The sequence below is a fragment of the Acomys russatus genome, chromosome 21 (genome assembly GCF_903995435.1).
Source record: "Acomys russatus chromosome 21, mAcoRus1.1, whole genome shotgun sequence".
In the NCBI taxonomy this organism is placed as follows: domain Eukaryota; kingdom Metazoa; phylum Chordata; class Mammalia; order Rodentia; family Muridae; genus Acomys; species Acomys russatus.
Genome location: NC_067157.1, coordinates 14,196,728 through 14,218,876, shown reverse-complemented (window position 1 = coordinate 14,218,876; position 22,149 = coordinate 14,196,728). Strand labels below are relative to the sequence as shown.

The 22,149-nt window shown below is 40.0% G+C and overlaps 1 protein-coding gene across 2 annotated transcripts in view; it reads left to right on the top strand.

Annotated features, from left to right (window-relative positions):
- Hs3st5 (heparan sulfate-glucosamine 3-sulfotransferase 5) overlaps nucleotides 1-22,149 on the top strand; it is a 278,484-nt gene that overhangs the window by 100,767 nt on the left and 155,568 nt on the right. For both annotated transcript variants that reach the window (XM_051164343.1, XM_051164342.1), the window contains exon 2: nucleotides 12,806-12,944. The gene's annotated coding sequence lies outside the window, so the exon portion shown is untranslated. The remainder of the gene's footprint in view (nucleotides 1-12,805; nucleotides 12,945-22,149) is intronic.

The following is a 22,149-nucleotide window of genomic DNA, read 5'->3' as shown; positions in this document are numbered from 1 at the left end:
CCCAGCCTGCATCATAGCAGGGGAGCTGTGACTGAGCTGAGCTGGTGCCTAGGGTGGAACTGAGTGTTCTGCCAAGCCTGCATCACAGCAGGAGAACTGAGGCTGCGCTGAGCTAGGGCCTCCAGTGGAATGGAGCGCTCCGCCCAGCCTGTGTCACAGCAGGGGAGCTGCTGCTGAGCTGAGCTGCTGCCTAGGGTGAAACTGAGCATTCAGCCCAGCCTGGGTCACATCAGGGGAGCTGTGGCTGCGCAGACCTAGTGCCTCAGACAGAATTGCTTGCTGAGCTGAGCCAGCATCTCCACAGCACTGCGCACTGAGCTGAACCCGGGACTCTGGGGCCAAACTGTCTGCCGAGTCCAGTCTGGGTCTCAAGGCACCACGCGACCCATATCCTTCCCAGAGTCCCCTCTCCCGCAGCAACTCCCACCAGCCACCACACCAATCGCCTCCACCAGAAGGCTCTGAGCTGCAAACCTCAGAAACCGCCACTGGTGCCGCTGGTGCTGCTGCTGCTGCTGCTGCTGCCTCTGCTGCTGCTGCTCCGATCTGAGAAAATCCATGCTCCTCCTGTGTGCAGGGGCACGCAGGTCCTCTGCACCCTGGTCCCTCCGAACTGTGGAGCACTCCCACTGCCGTGGTGTGGGGACCTCAGTGTTTCTGGCTCAGAAATCTGTGCAATTCCCTGAATTGTTCACTGGAGCCTCCAAACACAGTCCACACTGCTCTCCGCCATCTTGGATCTCCTAGTTGTCTTATTCTTGTAGCTGGAACTTCAAGGACTATATTGAACAGATATGGAGAGAGCAGGCAGTCTTGCCTTGTTCCTGATTCTAGTGGAATTGCTTTGAGTTTCTCTCCATTTAATTCGATGTTAGCTATAGGATAGCTGTATATTGCCTTTATTATGTTTACATATGGGGCTTGTATTCCTGATGTCTCTGAGACCTTTATCATGAAGGGGTATTGGATTTTTGTCAAAGCCTTTTTCTGCATTTAGTGAAATGATCATGTGAAATTTTTTCTGTTTGTTTATATGGTGGGATACATTGATGAATTTTTGTATATCAAACTATCCCTGCATCCCTGGGATGAAGCCTAGTTGATTTTGGTGAATGATATATTTAATGTGTTCTTGGATTTGGTTTGCAAGTATTTTATTGAGTATTTTTGCATGAATATTCATAAGGGAAATTATTCCTAAATTCTCTTTATTGAATCTTTGTGTGGTGTAGGTATCAGGGTGACAATGGCCTCATAGAATGAATTTCACAATTTTCCTTTTGTTTCTATTTTGTGGAATAGTTTCAGAAGTATTGATATTAGCTCCTCTTTGAAAGTCTGTTGGAATTCTGCATTAAAACAGTCTGACCCTTGGCTTATTTTGGTTGGGAGACTATTGATGAGTGCTTCTATTTCCTTTGGGGTTATGGGATTGTTTAAACTAATTACCTGATCTTGATCATCCATTTCCTTTAGATTTTCCAATTTTGTGGAATATAGGCTTTTGAAATAAGACTTGATGATTCTTTGGATTTCCTCAGTGTCTGTTGTTATCATACCTTTTCCTTTCTGATTTTGTTAATTTGGGTACTGTCTCTCTTCCTTTTATTTAGTTTGGCTACGGGTTTGTCTATCTTGTGGAATTCTCACAGATAAACCTGTTTGTTTCATTGATTCTTTGTATTGTTCTCTTTGTTTCTAATTTATTGATTTAAGTCCTGAGTTTGATTATTTCCTGCTGTCTAATCCACTTGGATTTGTTTGCTTTTTTTCCCCTAAGCCTTTGAAGTAAATTGTTAAGTTGCTGGTATGAGATCTTTCCAATTTCTTTATGAAGGTACATAGTGCTATAAACTTTCCTCTTAGCCTTGCTTTTATGGTGTCCCATAAATTTGAGTATGCTATGCCTTCATTTTTATTTTCTTTTTATTAATTTCCTTCACCTGTTTGATTGCATTTTCCTTTATGCCTTTCAAGGCCTCTATTTGATTGTATTTTCTTACGTTTATTTGAGGGATTTATTCATTTCCTCTTAAAGGCCTCTATTTGTTTGGTTGTATTTTCCTGCATCTTTGAGGGATATATTCATTTCCTCATTAAATGCCTCTTTTTCATAAGCATAGATTTAAAATTATTTTTCTGAGTTACAGTTGTATTATGATATCCAGGGTTTGCTGGGCGTACTGATGGGGCCATAGTTCTGTGGTTTTTATTTATTGTGTTCTTATGGTGGCCTTTACCCATCTGGTTGTCCCTGGCCAGTTGGCTAGTTGTCCCAGAACCTGCTGTGTTTCTCAGGCATGCCAGAGGAGCCCTAGGTCTTGGGCTTGGGTCAGAATTTCTTTCCATAGCCTACAGCTCTTCTCTGCTGATTGTATCCCAGTTTGGCCTATAGGCAGGGAATTAAGGTATTAGAGTGTGGTTTCTAACCACGACCAGATCAGCATGATGATGGGGGATCTGTACATCTTTAGAAACCATAGTCATGGCCGTAATGCCGGGGGTAGTCAAGAATTCCAAGGTGACAGCATGCATGACAAAGGGAATCTGGTGATTTGGTAAAAGCAGAGCTCCAAAGCAGTGTATGCTTGCTCACCCAGCAGACAGTGGCACTCAGATTAGACTGGATGCTGCCATCTTGGAATAGGCACTCTATATGCTCCTATTGTCCAACTGATCTCTGAAGTGGGCAAGATGGGAAGAATTGTGGACCAAAGGGGTGGAATACTGTCCCTGGCATCCAAGAACTGTCCTTGGGGAGGCAGGAGGAGTCTGGGGTCTCAGAAGCCATGAGTGAGCCCAGGACTGTGTGTGACTCTTAGAACCGGGAGACGACTGTGGCGGGGGGATGCTGTAACTGCCCAGGTCCAGCCCCCGGGATTCCTCCTCCTATCTAGGAAACACAGACACTGGCGTTCTGGAGTCAGCAGCCAGGTCACTCACTAGGTATGCCACTGCCTCTGATCTTTTGCTATTCAGATACAGTATGCAGTGGAAACCACCACATTGGACAGAAAAGGATGCTTTTTCTCAGCTCATTGGACATTCTGGATTGCAGAGAGCTCCCACTGCAAAATCCAGAGAACATTTTGTTAGTAATCCAATAATCATACTTTGCTTTCTTTTTTGCCTTATCTGAACATTCCCTCAATATGGTAAATCTTAGATTTAAAGTATTTTTCTGTCAGCTAAAGAAATATTATTCTAGCTGGGTATTATTCCCTTACTGGTCAGTGGCTAGGCTGGCCAGCAGTGAACCTCAAGGATCTACCAGTTTCCACCTCCCAGTCCTGGGATTACACAGGCATTCCAACTTCTTTGAAAATGGGTTCTAGGGATCGAATTCAGGTCCTAACTTTACACATGAAATGCTTTAATAACTGAGCTTTCTCCCAGATCTATAAACCCATTTTCAAAGTCATCATAATAACTCTGTATAGTTCGCTTTTTGAGAAAGCATCACCAGTGGGTTGGCCCAAAGCCAACAATATCAACAATGATGGATACGGTTAAACATTTGCCTGTTATTTGACATCTATCTTTCCTGTGTGTGTGTGTATCTGCTGAGCCCATCAAAGTATGAAATACTTCAATTCAGTGCAAAATTGTAGTGATGATTGTTACAAAGTATATGCTTTATCTTGTAGAGTGATGGAAGACGTATCTAAATGCATCATGCTCACACTCAGAAACAATGAAAACCTCCTGTCCGTCTTGCTTGAGCCAGAAATAAATGAAAATGACTGTAGATAAAGGCTAGCAACATTTTTCTCCTTTGCACTCATGCAAAACGCCGTGTGTAGTAATCATCACCATTCATTATACGCTTCTGTTCCCCAGTCCAACATTCTATTGCAGGAAGTGGGATACATATGGCACAGTCCCTGGACTCAGGGACCCTTCACATAAAGCAAGAACACTCAGCTGTGACCAATCAACAGCAAAGGGACAAACAGTGAAAAACCTCCTTGGAATTTGGATATTCTACAAAATATGAATAGAACTGAACACATTCACAATTCTTCAACTGGCTCTGTGTGTTCAGCAAATACTTATGAGCCTCACTGAACAATTGAACTGGGTGTTTATATGAAGTGAATGCTACCTGTTCTGAGCTGTGTGTGGTTTTTATAAATTAATGCTACATTGCAAATAATGGAGACATCCCTGTTTGACATGTGTCCTGAATAATATGTGCTTCAGCGGTCACCTTTTTAAACAAAGAGAAAACAGGGAGAGTGAAGAGTGTTGATGTGATGGACAGATCAGGTAGCCAGGGTTGTCTAGGAAGAACACTGTAACTAGTATGACCTTGAGGAATATACCATGGTCAAGGGTGCGGATTTTTATGTTATTTTTCTGAAAGTTTGAGGGTGGCGAGAGTTTGGTCATGCCCAGTAGTACATGATATTTGTAAACTGCAACATTAGTTCATGAATGGGAAGCACACCTGGCTAGGAAAACTTCCAATACACCTGCATCTTTGGATTCTCCTCACCCCTAGGGCCTCTTTGTGGCTAGGCAGTCACTGATAAGTAAGCATGGTGGAGGAAGGAGGCATAAATCATCTAGACAGACCTTTAAAGAGACATCTACATGGATTCCAGGTGGGCATAGGATCTTGGTTAACCTCTAAAAACCCAGGTTTCTCTTTTTGATTTGTAAAGTCCCTGTGGGTCTAATTGCATTCCATATGACTGTTTGCTCTGCATTAGTTTTTTTAAGTATTAATACCTACTCTTAATCTGGTCACCTCCTCCCTGATGTCAACAATTTGAGTTTCTGTAGTCATGGTTCACCGTGTTTCCTTGTAATAGCCTTATTTTCAGAGCTCCCTGAGCCCTTATGGGGGAGTATCCAAACCCTTCAATACCCCTGATGACTGAAAAGAAAAAAATCTCAGAAGATTGATCATCTGGGGGTTACCATGTGTATATTGCTTTCACTTATTTATCTCTCATATTACTGTATTGTATTTCTTGCCTCCTTGAGAAGCTTTGAAAACGTAAGAGAGAAATATACTTTCTGTCTCTGGATGTTATCAAAGGGCACTCAACACCTTTGAACTAGATGTACCTAGTACTTTGAGGAATACCTACCCAAAGTGAGCAATCTTTTAATCTTAATAAATTTTTTTTAAATGTAAAAGGAACACAAAGGCTAAACTATAGAACATGTTTTAATTTTTTATATTTTATAATTTATTGACATTACATCCCAATTGTAATCACCTCTCTCATCTCCTCTCTCCCTCTTCTCCCTATCCCTCTTCTCTGGTCCTCTGAAAAGGAGCCCTCCTCCCTTAGCATCTGACCCCAGCCTATCAGGTCTCATTAGGACTGCCTGCATCCTATCCCTCTGTACCACACCCACCCACAAGGCTGTCCCTCCAGGAAGAAGTTATCAAATAGTTGGCACCACAATCCATGTCAGAGAAAGCCCCTGTTCCCCTTACTAGAGGACCCACAGGGAGACTGAGCTACCCATTGGCTACATTTGATCAGGGGGTCTAGGTGCTCTCCATGCATGAGACTAATGCACCAACCAAGGACCATGCATGTTTCAACATTTTTGTTTTGTTTTTGTTCTTTTGCTTTGTTCTGTTTTGTTTTGTTTGAGAGCAGGGTTTCTCTGTGAGGCCTAGCTGTCCTAGAACTAGTCCTGTAGACCACACTGGACTTGAACTCACAGAGATCCACTTGCCTCTGCTTTCTGAATGCTTTCAACTTTTAATGCAAGAAGACAAACGCAATTTTATCAGTAGATTTAGAAATTATTAAGATGATAAACTTTAAAGCCTGGCAAGTGGAATATTCTGTAAGTAGAAATCAGTCATTCTGAATCAGAAAGACATGAATGAAGATGTATCAAGAGGCAGACTACACTCTTTTACCATTCGGATAAGTTCATCTTTTATGCATATAATACATAAATATGCACATCAAAACTAAATGGTGCAGAATTAACCTATCCTTTGGAGTCTGAGCCACAGGGGAAATGAAAGCATGACTAACACCCTGATGGGATCTATTCTGTTGAAAAACAATCGAGTAGTAAGTCCTGATTCACTAACTTCCTGAAATATCTTTCGATACCCTGGAGGAAAGGTATAAACAAGCTGCTCTCTAATTTTCCCCTTTCAAGAAGTCTTTGTAGTCATTTTCACACTGCATTTCCAGAAGAATAACCTTATTCCTTCTCTATCCTCCATTCCATTCTTCCTTCTCCTCGGTGGTTTCCTAATAAACGTACAGTAAATTATCAAAAAAAAAAAAAAAAAAAAAAAAAAAGACGTAGGACTGAACAAGTGTCCATGGAAATGCAAAGGTGGTTACTTAAATAAATGAATACACCTCAGGAAAGCATCAACATTGATTTTTCACGACTGTAGGAGTAAGTCTGTGGAAGAATTGTGTTCGAGTACAAATTTTTTTAATTAATTTATTCACTTTACAGCCTGTTCACAGCCCCCTCCCACCTCTCCTCTCAGTCCCATCTTTACCCACACCCTCCCCTTTTGCTCAGAGGAGGGAGGACGCCATCATGGGTAGCAACCCACCCTGGCACATCAAGTCTCAAGTCAAAGCAAGACTAAGTGCCTCTTCTCCCAGAGGCCAGACAAGGCCACCCAGCTAGGGGAAAGGGATTCAAAGGCAAGCAATAGTGTCAGAGAGAGACACCCTGCTCCAATTGTTATGATACCCACATGAAAATCAAGATGCATGTCTGCTACCTATGTGTAGGGGGGCCTAGGTCCAGCCCTTGCATGTTCTTTGGTTGATGTTTCAGTCTCTGTGACTTCTCATTGGCCTAGGGCTTCTTATGGCATCCTTGACCCCTCTTGCTCCCTCAATCCTTCCTCCCATTCTTCCACAAGACTCCCTGAGCTCATTCTATTGTTTGGCTGTGGGCCTTCGCATCTGTTTCCATCAGCTGCTGGATGAAGTCTCTCAGAAGACAGTTATGCTCGGCTCTCATCTGCAAGCATAGCAGAGTATCATCAATAGTGTCAGGGGTTGGCTCTCTCCCATGCTCAAGTTTAACCAGTCATTGGTTGGCCATTCTCTCAATCTCTGCTGCATCTTTATCCATACACTTCATGGATGGGTTAGTGTCTGAGCAGTGGTGGCAATTACCTTTAATCCCAGCATTCAGGAAGCAAGGCAGGCAGATCTCCGAGTTTGAGGCTAGCCTGGTCTACAAAGCAAGTTCCAAGACAGCCAGAAAAAAAGTATAAATATTTCATTGTTTACACTTCCATTTCCTGGCTTCTTGATATCTGGACCTATGAATTCCTTACTCTTACTTTGTCTACCTGTCTCTTATTTGGAAAAACATTGTCTAGCTATGCGTGAAACAGTCAGGAACTCTGAGGACGTAATCAAGGCACTATCCTCCTGTTGACATACATGCTTGACAGTTTTTTCTACAGGTTCTGATGTTAGACTGCTTAGAAAATAGCTGCTTCATTTGGAGTGTGGTCTGTGCATAACACAGGATGGCAGGTGCAGTAGACATATCTTTGAATTCACCTTTCATTCACTGAAATGTCCTTGGCTTTTTCAGATAAATATTCAATATCTAGGAACTCATTTGTAGCCAAGGTAACAATTTCCCACATGAGTCAGGCCTACTCAGAGAAGCTTTAGCTTTTAATTATCAAAATTAAGGAATCTTGCCTCTAGTTTTAAACACAATTCTTGTCATACTGGAAAACACATGAGCTTGTCCACCTAACCCAATGTTTGTTGGAAAGCTGTCCATATGTGCAGACACGTCTTCATAACTGATCTGTAGAGCTTACAAAGAACTAAGTAGGACATTGCCATAGAACCAGACATACTTGCAATTTTCCAGGTTTTTTTTTTTTTTTTTTTTTTTACAAAATACTATTACGTTTCCCTTTGCTTCTTTCTTCTCTTCTCTTTTCTTCTCTTTCTTCTTCTTCCTTCCTCTCTCTCTCTCTCTCTCTCTCTCTCTCTCTCTGTCTCTCTGTCTCTCTGTCTCTCTCTGTCTTTCTGTCTCTCTCTCTCTGTCTTAGTCTGTCTGTCTGTCTGTCTGTCTCTCTCTCTCTTAGTCTGTCTCTGTCTCTCTCTGTCTCTCTCTCTGTGTCTTAGTCTGTCTCTGTCTCTCTCTCTGTCTTAGTCTGTCTCTGTCTCTCTCTCTCTCTCTCTGTCTCTGTCTTTCTCTGTCTCCCTCTGTGTCTCTCTTACATCCTGACCACAATTCCCCTCGCTCACTCTTTTCCTCCATCCCTCCCCTACTCCATCCACTCCAGTTCTGTTTTTCTTCAGAATAGGGCAGGCTTCCCATGGATATTACCCAACCATGGTGTATCAAGTTGCAGTAGGACTAAGCACCACCTCTCCTATTTCTGACAGTGCAGAGAAGTAATGGCCTAGCCACTTGTGAGAGAGGAGAAGCTTCAGCATTTTAAAGAGGAACCACAGAATATTATCAACATCAGCAAATCAAATACCTCCCAACTACGCTGCTTGTATGGTCTCCATTGTTGGTCACCAACAAATATGTCAGGCATTTCTTTACTTTCAGCAGCCTTATAAATAATCCAGAAACTAAGGCATGAAGCAAAACTTGGTTACATAGTTCATGAGTTTTTGCATTTATTGGGTGTTCAATATTTACTAAACATATTGTTGAATGCTGTGTAGGTAAAACTGAGGGAAACAACGGGGCCCCATCATGTATGAAAATAAGGCTGTGGTGTGATTTGTTCCCTTTTGGTTGTTTAAGATAGACAGGATTTCATAATGCAACTCAGGCTTGCCTCAAACTCAGAATTTTCTTGACGCTACTCCTAACGTGCTGAGATAACATGTGTATAGCATTGTACCCAGCAAGAAGCTGGATATTAAGACAAGATTTGGATGGTATGCCACTACATGAAGTATTGGTCTATATACCAAGAGCATTAGAAATGGATAGAAAGTTTCTAAATAGAGTGGGAACTGACTTTCACAGGAACTCTGGTGCCTCATATTTGACCACGTCCCTTGGATGGGGAGGCCTGGTGGCACTCAGAGGAAGGATAGCAGGCTACCAAGAAGAGACTTGATACCCTATGAGCATATACAGGGGGAGGAGGTCCCCCTCAGTCACAGTCAGAGGGGAAGGGGAGTAAGGGGAAAATGGGAGGGAGGGAGCAATGGGAGGATACAAGGGATGGGATAACCATTGAGATGTAATATGAATAAATCAATAAATTAAAAAAAGAAAGATTAAAAAAAAGATTTTGATCAGTCATGAAATTTAAAGACACTAAATACTGGGAGAAAAAATAATGCCGGAAGAAAATGTAATGTCAAAATAGAAAGAAGCAAAAAAAAAAAAAAAGCCATATTAAATTCTTGAAAACAGATATGAACTTGATGGAGTGATGGTGAAGAAGAAAGAATAGAATATGAGGGGTGGTGTGGATGGAGACACATATTATCTAGCAGACCAAAGCAATGGAGCTTGCCTAAAGTCCATGCTGGGGAGGCTGTTGAAAATATGAATTTGAAGCCAACCTGAGAGACATATAAATATATAGATATCGAATTTTTTAGAAAGACTCACAAACATAAAATCAAAAGAGATTTGATTATGAGATGCTGAGTCTGAGAGATGGAAGAAGGCTCTAATACACTCTAATTTACTATGTAACAGAATTTGGTTTTAGGTTTATCCCACTGATAGTGGATGGTGTTATTTAAAAGATAAAAAATGAAACGTGGGAGAGAGGATGCATTTGGAAAGAAGTCTATAGCTAAATTATAGATGAATGTGATATGAAGATTTCTCAAAACTTGAGATATCAAGTAATGATTTAAAAATAAAAGTATGGTGGCTGAAGAGATGGGACAGCAGTTCAAAGAGCTTTCTGTTCTTCCAGAGATGCTGAGCTTAGTCCCCTGCACCCATGTCAGGCAGTTACAACTGTTGTAGCTCTGGAGGATGTGGTGCCCTCTTCTGGGTCCACCTGCAGCAGCACTCACATGATATAGACTTATATAGACATCGCACATAGATAAAATAAAATGTAAGTATGATAAATAAAATAATAGATAAAAACAATATAAAGTATAAAAGCCAGCAGTTATTTAGAGGAAATAAGAAAAAACATAGAGGTATCAATTGATAGCATCATGGACTATGAGAGTCTCTGTTAGTATCCATGGTGGGACAACAGGATGCAGATTAGAGATTTTCATAAAATACGAGAGTCTGAACATGTTTTCTTGGAGGAAAGGGTTGAACCATCCTAAACAGGTAAATATGGATAAGAAATGAAATGAAGAGCAAGGTAGCATATATATAGGTTGAAAGAAATTTTTTATTAAAAAAGAAAAGACAAAAAGAAACAGCAATCTGAAGCAACCAAAAACAAAAACAAAAACAAACAAACAAAAACACTCTTGTCTGCTATTTCTGCAAGCCTTTATCCAGGAGACAATCAACATGTCCATCCCTCAGCTTTCTTCCCATTTCTCAGCTCTGGTACCTTAGAGATCATCATATTTCTGGCAGTTTCCCTTCTCATGATTTCAAGATGTACTGTGTTTATGCATTCATTTTTGGCAGAAAATAGGTTCCATGTGTACTGTTACGATTCAGCAAAACACAAGTCGTTCATTTTTTTCCAAACAGCAAAATCCCAGAGCTATTGACTGAGTAAAGTTGTATATTGATCCCACTCATTGTATGCAGAGACTAAGGGGCACTAACTATCTTGAGCTAATTATGTTACACCTCCAGAGTGAAGACCTGTCCTCCCACTAAGTCAACTGAAATATTGGGAAGGAGTTAGAACTCAGACTCAGTTCGATATCCTCCAGGGAAGTCCTGTGTTCTGAACAGAAGGATGCTATGAAATCAATGTTCTAAGTCTTAAGACAACTCTAGGATATGCTATAGTGCTTAAGAAAAGGGAAAATATGCTGAAAAGTTTTGGCAGTCATCAAGGGAAGGTAAAGTGAGCACTTCACCTGTCCTGAGGAAAAAAAATGTGGTAGGAGGGAAGGCATAGTAAAGGGGCCAATTGAAACACATTTCAAAGAAAGAACGCATGGGGCTATCAAGATCATAAGAAAGGACTCTGAGGTGAAAGCTATCATCTTTTCAGTAAGAATCTCAATATTGTAAGTTTGGGCACTAAGCCAACAATGAGCACCTACCTTTCAACTTCTTCAATAATTGACTACATTCTCCCAAACCTACCCTGCAGCTCAGATTTCCACCCCATTTTGTTCGAAACAGTTATTACTCCCTTGTGTCTCATCACTCCACACATACACACAAGCTTCCTAGGAGTTGATAAGAAGGCAAATTCCTTGTATACAGAATGACATCTTCCTGTAATTACAGACCACACTCTAAGGAGCAGAGAGAGACTATAGTAACTACAGGACATGTGCATAGAAGTTTTAGGAGAATTTTGCCTGACATCAAGGCTTCTCTTAGCTAGGAATTGAAAACTCCAGTGTATTATTTTATTTTTACTAGTATTTTGCCTGAATGTATGTTTATGTAACACATGCATGCAGTACCTGAGGAGGTCATAAAAGGGCATCATATTCCCTGGACCAGAGTTACAGGTAGTTGTGAGCCACAATGTAGGTTTTAGGAACTGAACCTGGATCCTCTGGAACAGCAATCAGTGGTCTTAACCTGTAAGTCATCTCTCTAACCCCAAACTCAGTGGTATTAACCAATAGCATTCCAAAATGTGTAGCATTGGCTCTGCTATGCATTCATAGGTGTCTATATCTTTGTTTCTCTGAAGTCTCATTGAGTTGTTTTTTATTTATTATTAGTATGATAACAAGATGGCACCTATCTCTTTCATCTTCCTACTCTAACAAGTGTAGAACTAAAAAGCACCAAGAGTCCTTTTACTAATAAATTGAAATTCTGTTAGTATTTTTATTTATTATATTTCATATTGCATGTGATCTAAGATATGGTCACGTGATCCCTCTTATTTTTATTTGTGAGGCACAGGAAAGAATAAGGTAGCTGGATGGTGTTGGGACCCCTTCCTTGAGAGATATTGCCACACAAGGTATTTCGTGCTTACTACATAGGGTTCACTTGTCACTTTGCTTATGATCTTACATTTATACATACTCTTTGCTTTGTTTTTCCTCTTTAGAAAAACCATGTGTGTGGTTTATTATCATTGTGTAAATGTGTTTTATTCTCCTTTTCCGTTAACCTTTATCACCCTATGCACAATTAACTCTGCAAAGACAGAGACTTTTGGTTTTTTGAGTAGGAAAACATATCTTACCACACATACAAACTAGGAAATATTCTTATCCTTCTGACTGCATGATTATCTTTGAAGCATTGCCCATGTGAAAGAAAACAGCAAAATTGCCAGATGATTCCATGGGGGGTTAGTAAAAATATCTCATCTTTATGCTTTACAGGATATTATAAACTTTCATGTAAATAAGTATTTCCAAGAGACCTCATCAGCCTTGACTTATAATTCAGTATGAATTCAGCACCTGCATGTCAAAAATAAAGTTAGCAATTATCCCACTTCATTCATTGTTTGAAAAAATACCCAGTTACCACAATAGGAGCTCCAGTCGACTCCTCTGCAGTTGGAGCCATCCTATGATGCTGACCTCACAATGTCATGAAATTTTAAATGACAACTGTGCTAAATCAGGGAGCAGCAAGTCTCAGCCAAGTTTAAATTTAGTAACACTGTTAGTTTACTCAGAGTAACCTTGTCTACAGCAGATCCTGTAGATTACAGGTGACCAACTGTCCGTCTCTCTGCTCTGTTTAGACATAACCAGGCCTCACTGGCTTAAGACTGGTGGTGTCTGCTGCCCACCTCAGGAGTCTCAACAGCCAGCTGACACCCTCAGAAACTAGACGGAGACTCTCGTCCATACATACAGGACTTTCTGGATAAAGATGTGAAGGTAAGTGAAAGTTAAGTAAGTCTCCATTAAATTTCTTGTTATGTTATTGAAAATTACACAAACTAAAAGAAGTTACATATAAGAAATATAAGCACTGTTGGGCAGCCCATGGCAAAACTAGGAAGTATGCAGAATGGGATTTACGACTGCTAGAAATCACTCAGGGCAAACAAGTAAGGGTACAGAGAAAGCCTGGATCTCTGGCCATCCATCATTCTTCACAAAACACCTAAAACAGTCGTCTTAAATCCTGAATGTGTGCAAGAGTCACAGAGAGTGGGAGAAAGGGTAATTAAAGTACTGGCCCCTGCGCATATTCCAGAGGCTTAGATTCCTAGCAGCTGAGATACGCTTCACCCTGTTTGATGATCCTGATGTGCACACTCTGCAACTTTTAGAAATCATGAAACTGAGATTCAAAGTCATGTACGTTTCATTCATAAACTTAATGTACTACCTGGGCTTTTATGTAGTTTCCTTTAGTCATAACAATAAGTAAAGAGTGACTTTCAGCACAGAAGTGATAAATTAGCACTTCCTTCTTACCCCCCCCCGTTTGAATTCTGAATTCTCATTAATATTTCTTTTTGAATTTCAGAATGATGCGCTAATTTGCATCACCCTTTCAGGATGAGAGCACCCTCTTACTATCTCTCTCTGTTACTCTGTCTTGTGTGGTGCTGAAACGTATTCAGATATTTAGGGTTATCCGCGCTAGTTACAGGAAAAATCTAGAAGGCAAAATGTGGTTAGCTCTTCCAGGTTTGACTGGCAGGTTTTGCTAGTTTGAGGACTCTGTCTTTTTCACTTTCAAAAACTCAGGCTTTGATTTCAAAAGAACAGATGTGTCTAATACATCTTTCACTGCTTTTATTCATTTGCAGGATAGAACTTATAAATCATTTGTTTTTATAATAATAGTAATAATAATATTTATTATTATTATTATTATTATTATTATTATTAGTGAGGGGTGATTTTTGTTTGGTTTTGGCTTTTGGTTTTTCGAGACAGAGTTTCTCTCTGCAGCCTTGCCTGTCCTGGACACCTTTTGTAGACCAGGCTGGCCTTGAAATCATAGAGATTCGCGTGCCTCTGCCCCCTGAGTACTGGGATTACAGGTGTGTGCCACTACCTCCCCCCAGGCTATGATTTGTGGTTTTAAGCTTGAAAGATTTGTTTTTATACTCCAGCTATAGAAGGGGCCCATAGGGACGCACCCAGATTTAAAGTTATGATGAGCCTCTGAAGGCTTAACATGGTTCTGTGTTCGTTGGGAGGAGTTAGGTCTGTAATCAAGAGCCTTTCGCTGGATTTTAGTGTGATTGGCATTTCCCACCCTCTCTATTGCTCTCTGTGCTTATTCACACTTAGTAGATTTCTTGCCCATAAAATGTGAGAAGCAAAAGAAAGTATCAAGAAGAAATTCATTCCTCAATTATCAGAACCATACATAGAAAATGGAGCTCATTCGTATGGAGATCAAGAGGCAGTGATTTATACCTGATCAAATTAATTAATTACAGAACTGTATTAACTTAAAATAATAAATTTTATGTGCATTTGCCATTGGAATTGTTCTCAAGATTATCTCATCTGAATATAAAGCTCGTACGTACATCATGAGAATCTTAAAATTTATAAGGTACAAATTTGGAATTGGACAAGGTCTGAAAATATTACATAGTTGTGTTTTGTGTTAATTTTCTGTCTATTTCAGTTTCAAAAAGACCATTCCTGCCCCCTGCCCTTTTCCCCTCACTTCTCCCTCTTCTTTCTTTTTCCTAGTAGAGGAACCGGTAGGGGGCAAATAAAGCCATGTTCTCATGGCGTCACAGGCATACTTATCAGACTGTGTTCTTAAGTTCCAGTCCCTAAAGAGACCTCCCCCCACAGTCTCAGGCCCCTGCATGGGACTGCTCCAGTACTCAGCAGAATACGCACTGAAAGCAAATGACAGAAACGTTATGAACTCATAGCTGCATAAAATTTGAGAGAAGGGCAGCGTGGCTGAGCTTCTGCAGTCTGGTCCCCTCAGGAAACCTGTCCTCTTCTAAACTTGGTATATGAAAGTCTAACAGGAAGAACAGTAAACAACCACCTGGTCTGATATGACAAAGCAAGGAGAAATTCACCACGTATTTTGCAAAAGTGAAGTTTCAGTGAGGATAAGAACAGGAAACCTCCTTCTGCATGAAGGCTAAGGAGAAAAAAAAGGAACTGTTATCTGTGTGGTCGGAACTAAAATAAGCAATAATTTCACTGGGATGGGATATATCTTTCACCTTCATATTTCCAGAAGTGAAAACAATAAGATTAGAGAAGTGAGGGTTACTATGAAGGCAGCACCTTAGCAGGGCAGAGCCCTGTGGATAAGATAAGACATATGGGAGGAACTCTGGGGGTGTTACTGCTATTATGATTGTGTATAATAAGAAAATCTGTGAGACAAAACAAAGATATTAAAAATGTGTTTATTGATTTCAACATGCTGAGAAGTCATTAAAATGTATATAGAAAAATTACCAGTATTGAAAATATTCATAACCTCTATAAGTAAATACAAGAAATTATGAGAACATATTTCTGCATGGTCCTACTGTCCGTCTTTTATTTTTTCTAAGCTGGGAATGTATCAGCAGATAGTTGAACAGAATGGGTATATTATTTAGTCAAAATAATACTGATAGTGGTCCTCAACTGGCAGAATTATATCTGACATTTTATTAATTTTCCAGGCTTATAAAACTTCTTTCTAACTGAGTTATCATCACCATCATCATCATCATCATCATCATTGTTACCACATACTGTTTGTCTAGAATAACTGGTGGCATTCCATACATACATATAGCAAGCATGCTTTGGTCTTATCTACCTTGGACACATTTCGCCTTAACTTGCCTTACCTCAGTGTGGTCCTTTCCTCTTCTAAAATGGTCCCCCTTCTATTTTTATACCTGAAAGAGGCCTACATTTAATATATGTGAGAAGAACACATGCAATGTTTTTCCTTCGGAATCTGTTTATTTTGCTTAGCAATAACGATCTCCAGGTCTACCAAAATACATAACCTTAATGCAACCTGACAATATTTTAAAGAGCTGGAAAATATCTAGTTATCTGAAAAAAAATGACATTTTAGAAATGCGAGGGAAGAGCTTGAGAGACAGCTCAGTGGTTAAGAGTGCTGGCTGTTCTTCATAAGAGCCTGGGTTTGATTCCCAGCACATGAGGCAGTTCACAGGTCTCAAAATCTAGTTCCAGGAGAACTGATACCATCTTCTAGCCTCCACATCACTGTAGGAATGTGGTGCATAGAGACAAGCTAACCATACAAGTAAAAAAAAAAACCAAATTGAGAGAAACTGCTATGACAGAATTTATGAGTGTTTTTAAAGTAGTCTCAAGAGAGGTCTTGTATCTTACACTTCATTTCCTTTAATCAGTATGAGAATAATCTTTAAGCTGAAGTATTTTTTGGATGTAACTCTTTATCCATGGTATGCTACAGGAGAACAAAATCCCACTTACTTCCCTCTCCATTAAACACTGGTAATTTCAAATTATAACAACCGATGCTTTGGAAATGTTCCTTATTGCCTGTATTGGATAACTCCAGTGTGCACTGGGGAAGCTGCTAACTGTATTGATTCTTCCATTTGGAGGATAATTGTGTGGGTTTGTTGCATTGGTGTTGATGTCTTTGTTCTTAAGTCTCTTGAGTAACACATGGCTAGTTTCACCATTATTACTAGCTGCAGTTGGCCTAGGAATTTGCAAATTCTGTATATAGCCAAAATAATTATCTCCTTCGTTTAATTATAGTATTTGTTCATGAATTTTTTAGGCCAAATTTGTGTGTTGAACAGAGAACCTAGCACATATCTTCAGGGTAACCTAATAACATTTCAAAGTGATGACAAGAGTTTGACTCCTAGCATCCACATCCTGTGGCTCACAACCACCTGTAACTGCAGTTCTAGGGAAACTGACCCCTCTGGCCTCCCTGTATGCCCATACCCATGCGCACAGTTGCACAACTAAAAATAAAACACAAATATCTTGTTTAAAAGAAACAGAAATAAAAATAACAATGTGTGTAACAGCAAACTCACTGAAAATCATGATCCAGCTGCTTTGCATGTCATTCCATTGTGAGAATGTGGAAAATAACCATAGCCATCCAATTAGGTGGATTCTACCACGTGTCAACATCTGCGAAGTCCTCTGAAGTGCAGTGAAACATGTATGATCATTTAATTTCTGGAGGACAGAGGAAAAGATCTTTTAATGGAAGTCATTGTGGTCCAAATCCTGACAGTTGGCTAGTAGTAGTAAAAATGGATAGATAGATTATAGATAGATAGATAGATAGATAGATAGATAGATAGATAGATAGATAGATATAAGAGAGAGAGAGAGAGAGAGAGAGAGAGAGAGAGAGAGAGAGAGAGAGAGAATATCTTTACCACTCCAAGTTTTCTCCCATTCAGTTTCTTCAGCCTAAAATGATGCCTTTGCACTGGAAATCTCAAAAGCCTTCCTCCATCTCTAAATTATAAGTTCATATGCTTTAAAAGAATGCTGTAGGGGAGGGCAGGGATGGCAGGAACAGCATGTTTTACTAACTGGACAGAATGTTAAGCCCGCAAGGCTGGAGTTATGCTGCTATTGAGGATTTTTCTTCAGTGCCATATTGCTTTATCCTGGAGAAGGGGAACATTTGAGAATCTTTAAGCAGCTGTTAGAAGTTTGCAAAAGGATGCATTTGGTAGGGTGGGGGGAAGTAGTAGCTGAGATTTCCAACAATGAAGGAGGTGTCGTGAGAATAATCCATGTGCCAGCTTTGTGGGAGTCACTGGTTTGACAACCACTCAGTCAAGCCAGCTCCTAAAGTGTAAAATCAGGGAACAAATGCCCATCCCATGAAGGCTCTGTGGCCACATTGCCATCGTGAGCCCCTGTTGAACCAACCACCTAAGGGAAAGCTCCATGCAACCAGGAAATGACTGTAGATAAACACACAAAAAGGATCAACTGTGAGCACTGAATGGATTTAACTAGAGAACTAAACCCAGACTTCAGTGATTGGAATGACAGATGTGAATATAAAGTAGAGTGTCATTATAGTACAGAATTAAAATGACTAACAAAAAAAAATAGGATGCAATATGTAGTACTTTGAGTGTATAACACTATTGCTGGTGGTTTTCTTCTCAAGGCCTGGAAATCAGTAGGTGTCATTTAAATATGACAAACCAAATTATACAAATATAACAAGTACAGATGTGTTGAGGAATATCAGAAGAAAGAAAGTAGTGGTAGAGCCTAAAGTGGTGGTTTGTGCCTACAACCACCTGCACGTAGGAGGTGGAGACAAGAGGAGCTACCAGTGAGAGTTCAAGGCCATCCTGTGCTTCATGACATTCTGTCTTCAAAGAAATAAAAGAGATGGAAATAAAACAAGAATGAAGAAAGGAAGGGTTACTGTTGGGTATTATCTGAGGAAACTGGGAGAAAAAGAAAACTACACAGTACTTTTTCCATCTGCTTATTGAGTAGATCAAAGTTAAAAGAAGTGTCACACTGCTAAATTGTTCCCTTCTCTCTCTCTCTCTCTCTCTCTCTCTCTCTCTCTCTCTCTCTCTCTCTCTCTCTCTCTCTCTCACCCTCCCTCCCTCCCTCCCTCTCCCTCTCCCTCTCCCTCTCTCCATCTCTCTCAAGTGCTGAGATTAAAGGCATGTGCAACCACACCGAGTGATAAATGATTTTCAAAGCTGCACATATTTCACAAGAAAAACAGACTTTCCAAAAATCTTAAAAAGAAAATACACTTATTTCCATATCAGTAAATGTGAAGATACATACTCATTCTTTATTTCTTTAAAACACAGTATTTTGCAGACTAGGCCACAGTGCAAAACACACTTGTAAATATTTGATGCAGGGATGCAATCCACAAGTTGCTTTTAAAAGGTGAAAGTGGAAAGATACTGAAACCTGAACAATTATGAGTTTAAAATTTTAGTATCAGAAAAAACTAAAATACAACCCACCCATGGTACTAATCAAAACAACCCTGAGGTTAATGAATCATGGTAGGTACAGTGCAGAGCAGAAGTATATAATAATGAATAAACAGAATTTTATGAAGGACCAAAGCATTTTCTCAGCAAATAAGCTTAACTTCCTAGAAAATCCTAGTAAGTAGAAAGTCTAGCTGATAAATTTAGTCTAGAAAGCCATCTCCTGGCTTAACATAAAACATTTGAACTCAAATTTATGTTTAAGACAAAGAATTTCTCCCTTTAAAAAAGTAACTATTAAAATTATGTATTAAGCAAAAAGTGAGTACTTGCCTAATCGTAACATACTCTTCGCTGTTGGCATAAACTACTCCCTTTTGCAAAGGAGAGATAGCAAACTTCCCATAAGCTTGTGAGCAAACTCATAAAATTTACGTGATTGGAAGCAAAGTGGAATGTTCAAATTCCCACCACCCCAAATAGGCATTCTTACCAGCAGGACGCAATTTCAGACCTTTGCAGTCAAGAGGTTTCTGCTGAGCAAAAATTCTCATTCAATTTCAGAAAGCGGATGATAATAATTTTCCTATCCTCCGCACAGCAGGCTTCTTCCCTTCATTTGCAGACCCCTTAAAGAAACATCTGGCAACTGTAGGTCCAGGTAACACATCGTTCAAACCTAGTCCTGTTAACTTAAATTACTTATAATGCAAAGCCACTTACCTTCACCAGTGAGATGGAACCCAGTTCAATTGTTCTTCCAATGTAGTTCCTGTTCGTAATAAATGCAATGTCCTTATGATGACAATCTTCCCAGAGCATGGAAAATTACAGCGAAGCTGTCCTGAGGCAGTGAAAGAAACATGTGTGTTGCTGTGTGATATTCCTGTTAAAATGAAAAAAAAATGCTAAAAACTAAAAATTTAACACATTGCTCTTGATGATGTATGACTTCAGAAAAAAGAAACGTAAAAAAGCTATTCTATTTTGTAGTGATATTCTTCCTAGATTGCCAAGTCTTTCTAAATTACATACATTTTTATGAGTTTAAATTGTTTTCAAATTCTTCTTTATACGTGTGTGCATAGATACATGTGTGCAGATATGTATATATATGTGAACTTGTGTGTGAAAGCCCGAAGGCAGCCGTGGGCGTCATCCACAGAAATGTTACCTACCTACTTTGAAACAGCATGCTCATTGGCCAGGAGCTTATTGGTTGGATTGGCTGGCCAATGAGCCCCAGAGATCCACCTGCCTTTGCTACTGGAGTTGGGATTACAGACACATGGACCATACCAGGCTGGAGATGGAACTCATGACTGGGGCTTGCTGGGCAAGCATTGTGCCAGTTAGATCAGCTCAGCTTTGTGCACACTTGATCTCAACTCTATGGAACAAAATTACCTTACACTGTTCAAGAAAGATAGCTCAAATGACATTGCTGTCTGGTTCTGCTATAGCAAACCTATATGAATGTTACATAAGTCGTATAGCTGCATACAAAAGCTCTGGTCTTACCCTTAAGTAAATACTTGCTTTTCAAGCCCACGACATGTAAATACCAGGCAAGCATTTTAGCACTGAGCAGCATCCTCACCCAAAGTATGCAGATTCTCAATGATGTGAGATTGGCTAAAATCAAATGATAAGATCAAGTCAGGGGCCCTCTGTATAGCTCAACTGAATCTTCCGCTTCTTGTGCTTTTTATACACAGAACACACTGGCTCTGATCCATGACACCGTACTTTCATTGTGTGTGACCAGCATGGCAATGTTTATTTTCAGTTTTTTAAAATTATATTTGTAATCATTTGTATCCTGTCTCTTTCTCTCTGTCTCTGTATCTCTTCGTGTGTGTGTGTGTGTGTGTGTGTGTGTGTGTGTGTGTGTGTGTGTGTGAGAGAGAGAGAGAGAGAGAGAGAGAGAGAGAGAGAGAGAGAGAGAGAGAGAGAGAGAGAGAATGTGGAGGCTGTGTGAGTGCATGCTTCACAGAGCACATGTGAAAGTGAGAGGGCAGCTGGCAATTTTTGGGAGTCAGTCCTCTCATATATGTGAGACCTTGTGTTCACATTGAAGTCATCAGGGGTGGCAAAGTCCTTTATGCACTGAACCAACTCACTAGCTCCATGATAGATTTGTAACAAAAAATGTTGACTTGCCCAGCCAAGTGCTCTGCCCCATCCCCAATCTCTCTCTCTCTCTCTCTCTCTCTCTCTCTCTCTCTCTCTCTCTCTCTCTCTCTCTCTCTCTCTCTCTCTCTCTCTCTCTCTCATAGGGGTGTCACCTCAGAGTCTCAGGAAGCCTCATTCAAACCTTCCTGACTCCACTTCCTCAGTGTCAATACTCCAGGCTACAATAATATGCTCAGCAATCCTTATGAACTATTCTGGCCTGATAAGCTTGTCTGTCCTTGTGTATAAAGGGTATGCATTGGTCATGCACTGTTTGGTGCTCTTAGCTGAGAACTCTTATCTGTATCAGGATACATGCTAATTAAATGAACACTTCATTTCTTCAGCAAATAAAATAATGATGATGAATAATTGCTGATTGCTAGCCTATTCTAAAACCCAAGAATCATCACTGAAGAAAACTGACCAAGAAAAAAAATCTCTATTCTCCAGGCATTTGGTTTGGGAATGGCAGACAATAAAAATCAACCACAAGATAACAAATTATATGCTACCAAGAGAAGTGTAAGAGAAAGCATGGACAAGAGACAAAATCAATGAAGTTTCAGGAAGTGGACAATGGGCTTTAGGACCAAGGTGACAGGAAGTGGGCAATGGGCTTAGTGCCCATACAGTTGGTGCCAACTATACTGGCAGATGGTTTCCTATACCCATGCTAGTTTCCTGAAATCAAAATGGATTCAACTCAGAGGTCAGAGTCGCTTATTGCCAACACTTTGCTGAGTGGTGATCCTTTATGCATTAATTTTTATACTTGAGATTCTTACCTTATAGTTCCCTATATTAGAGCAAGCACCTACATGCGTTAGCTAGCATTGGGCTCAGTTTCCTTTACTTTGTTTATTATAATTTGTCAATAAATCAGTGCTATCTAAGTTATGTTATGGATTTTGAGATGGTCAAAAATAAGGAAAATTAAATTTAAATGCATTTGTCCCTCTTTATACTTTATAACTAATGCATTAATTTTAAATATCCAT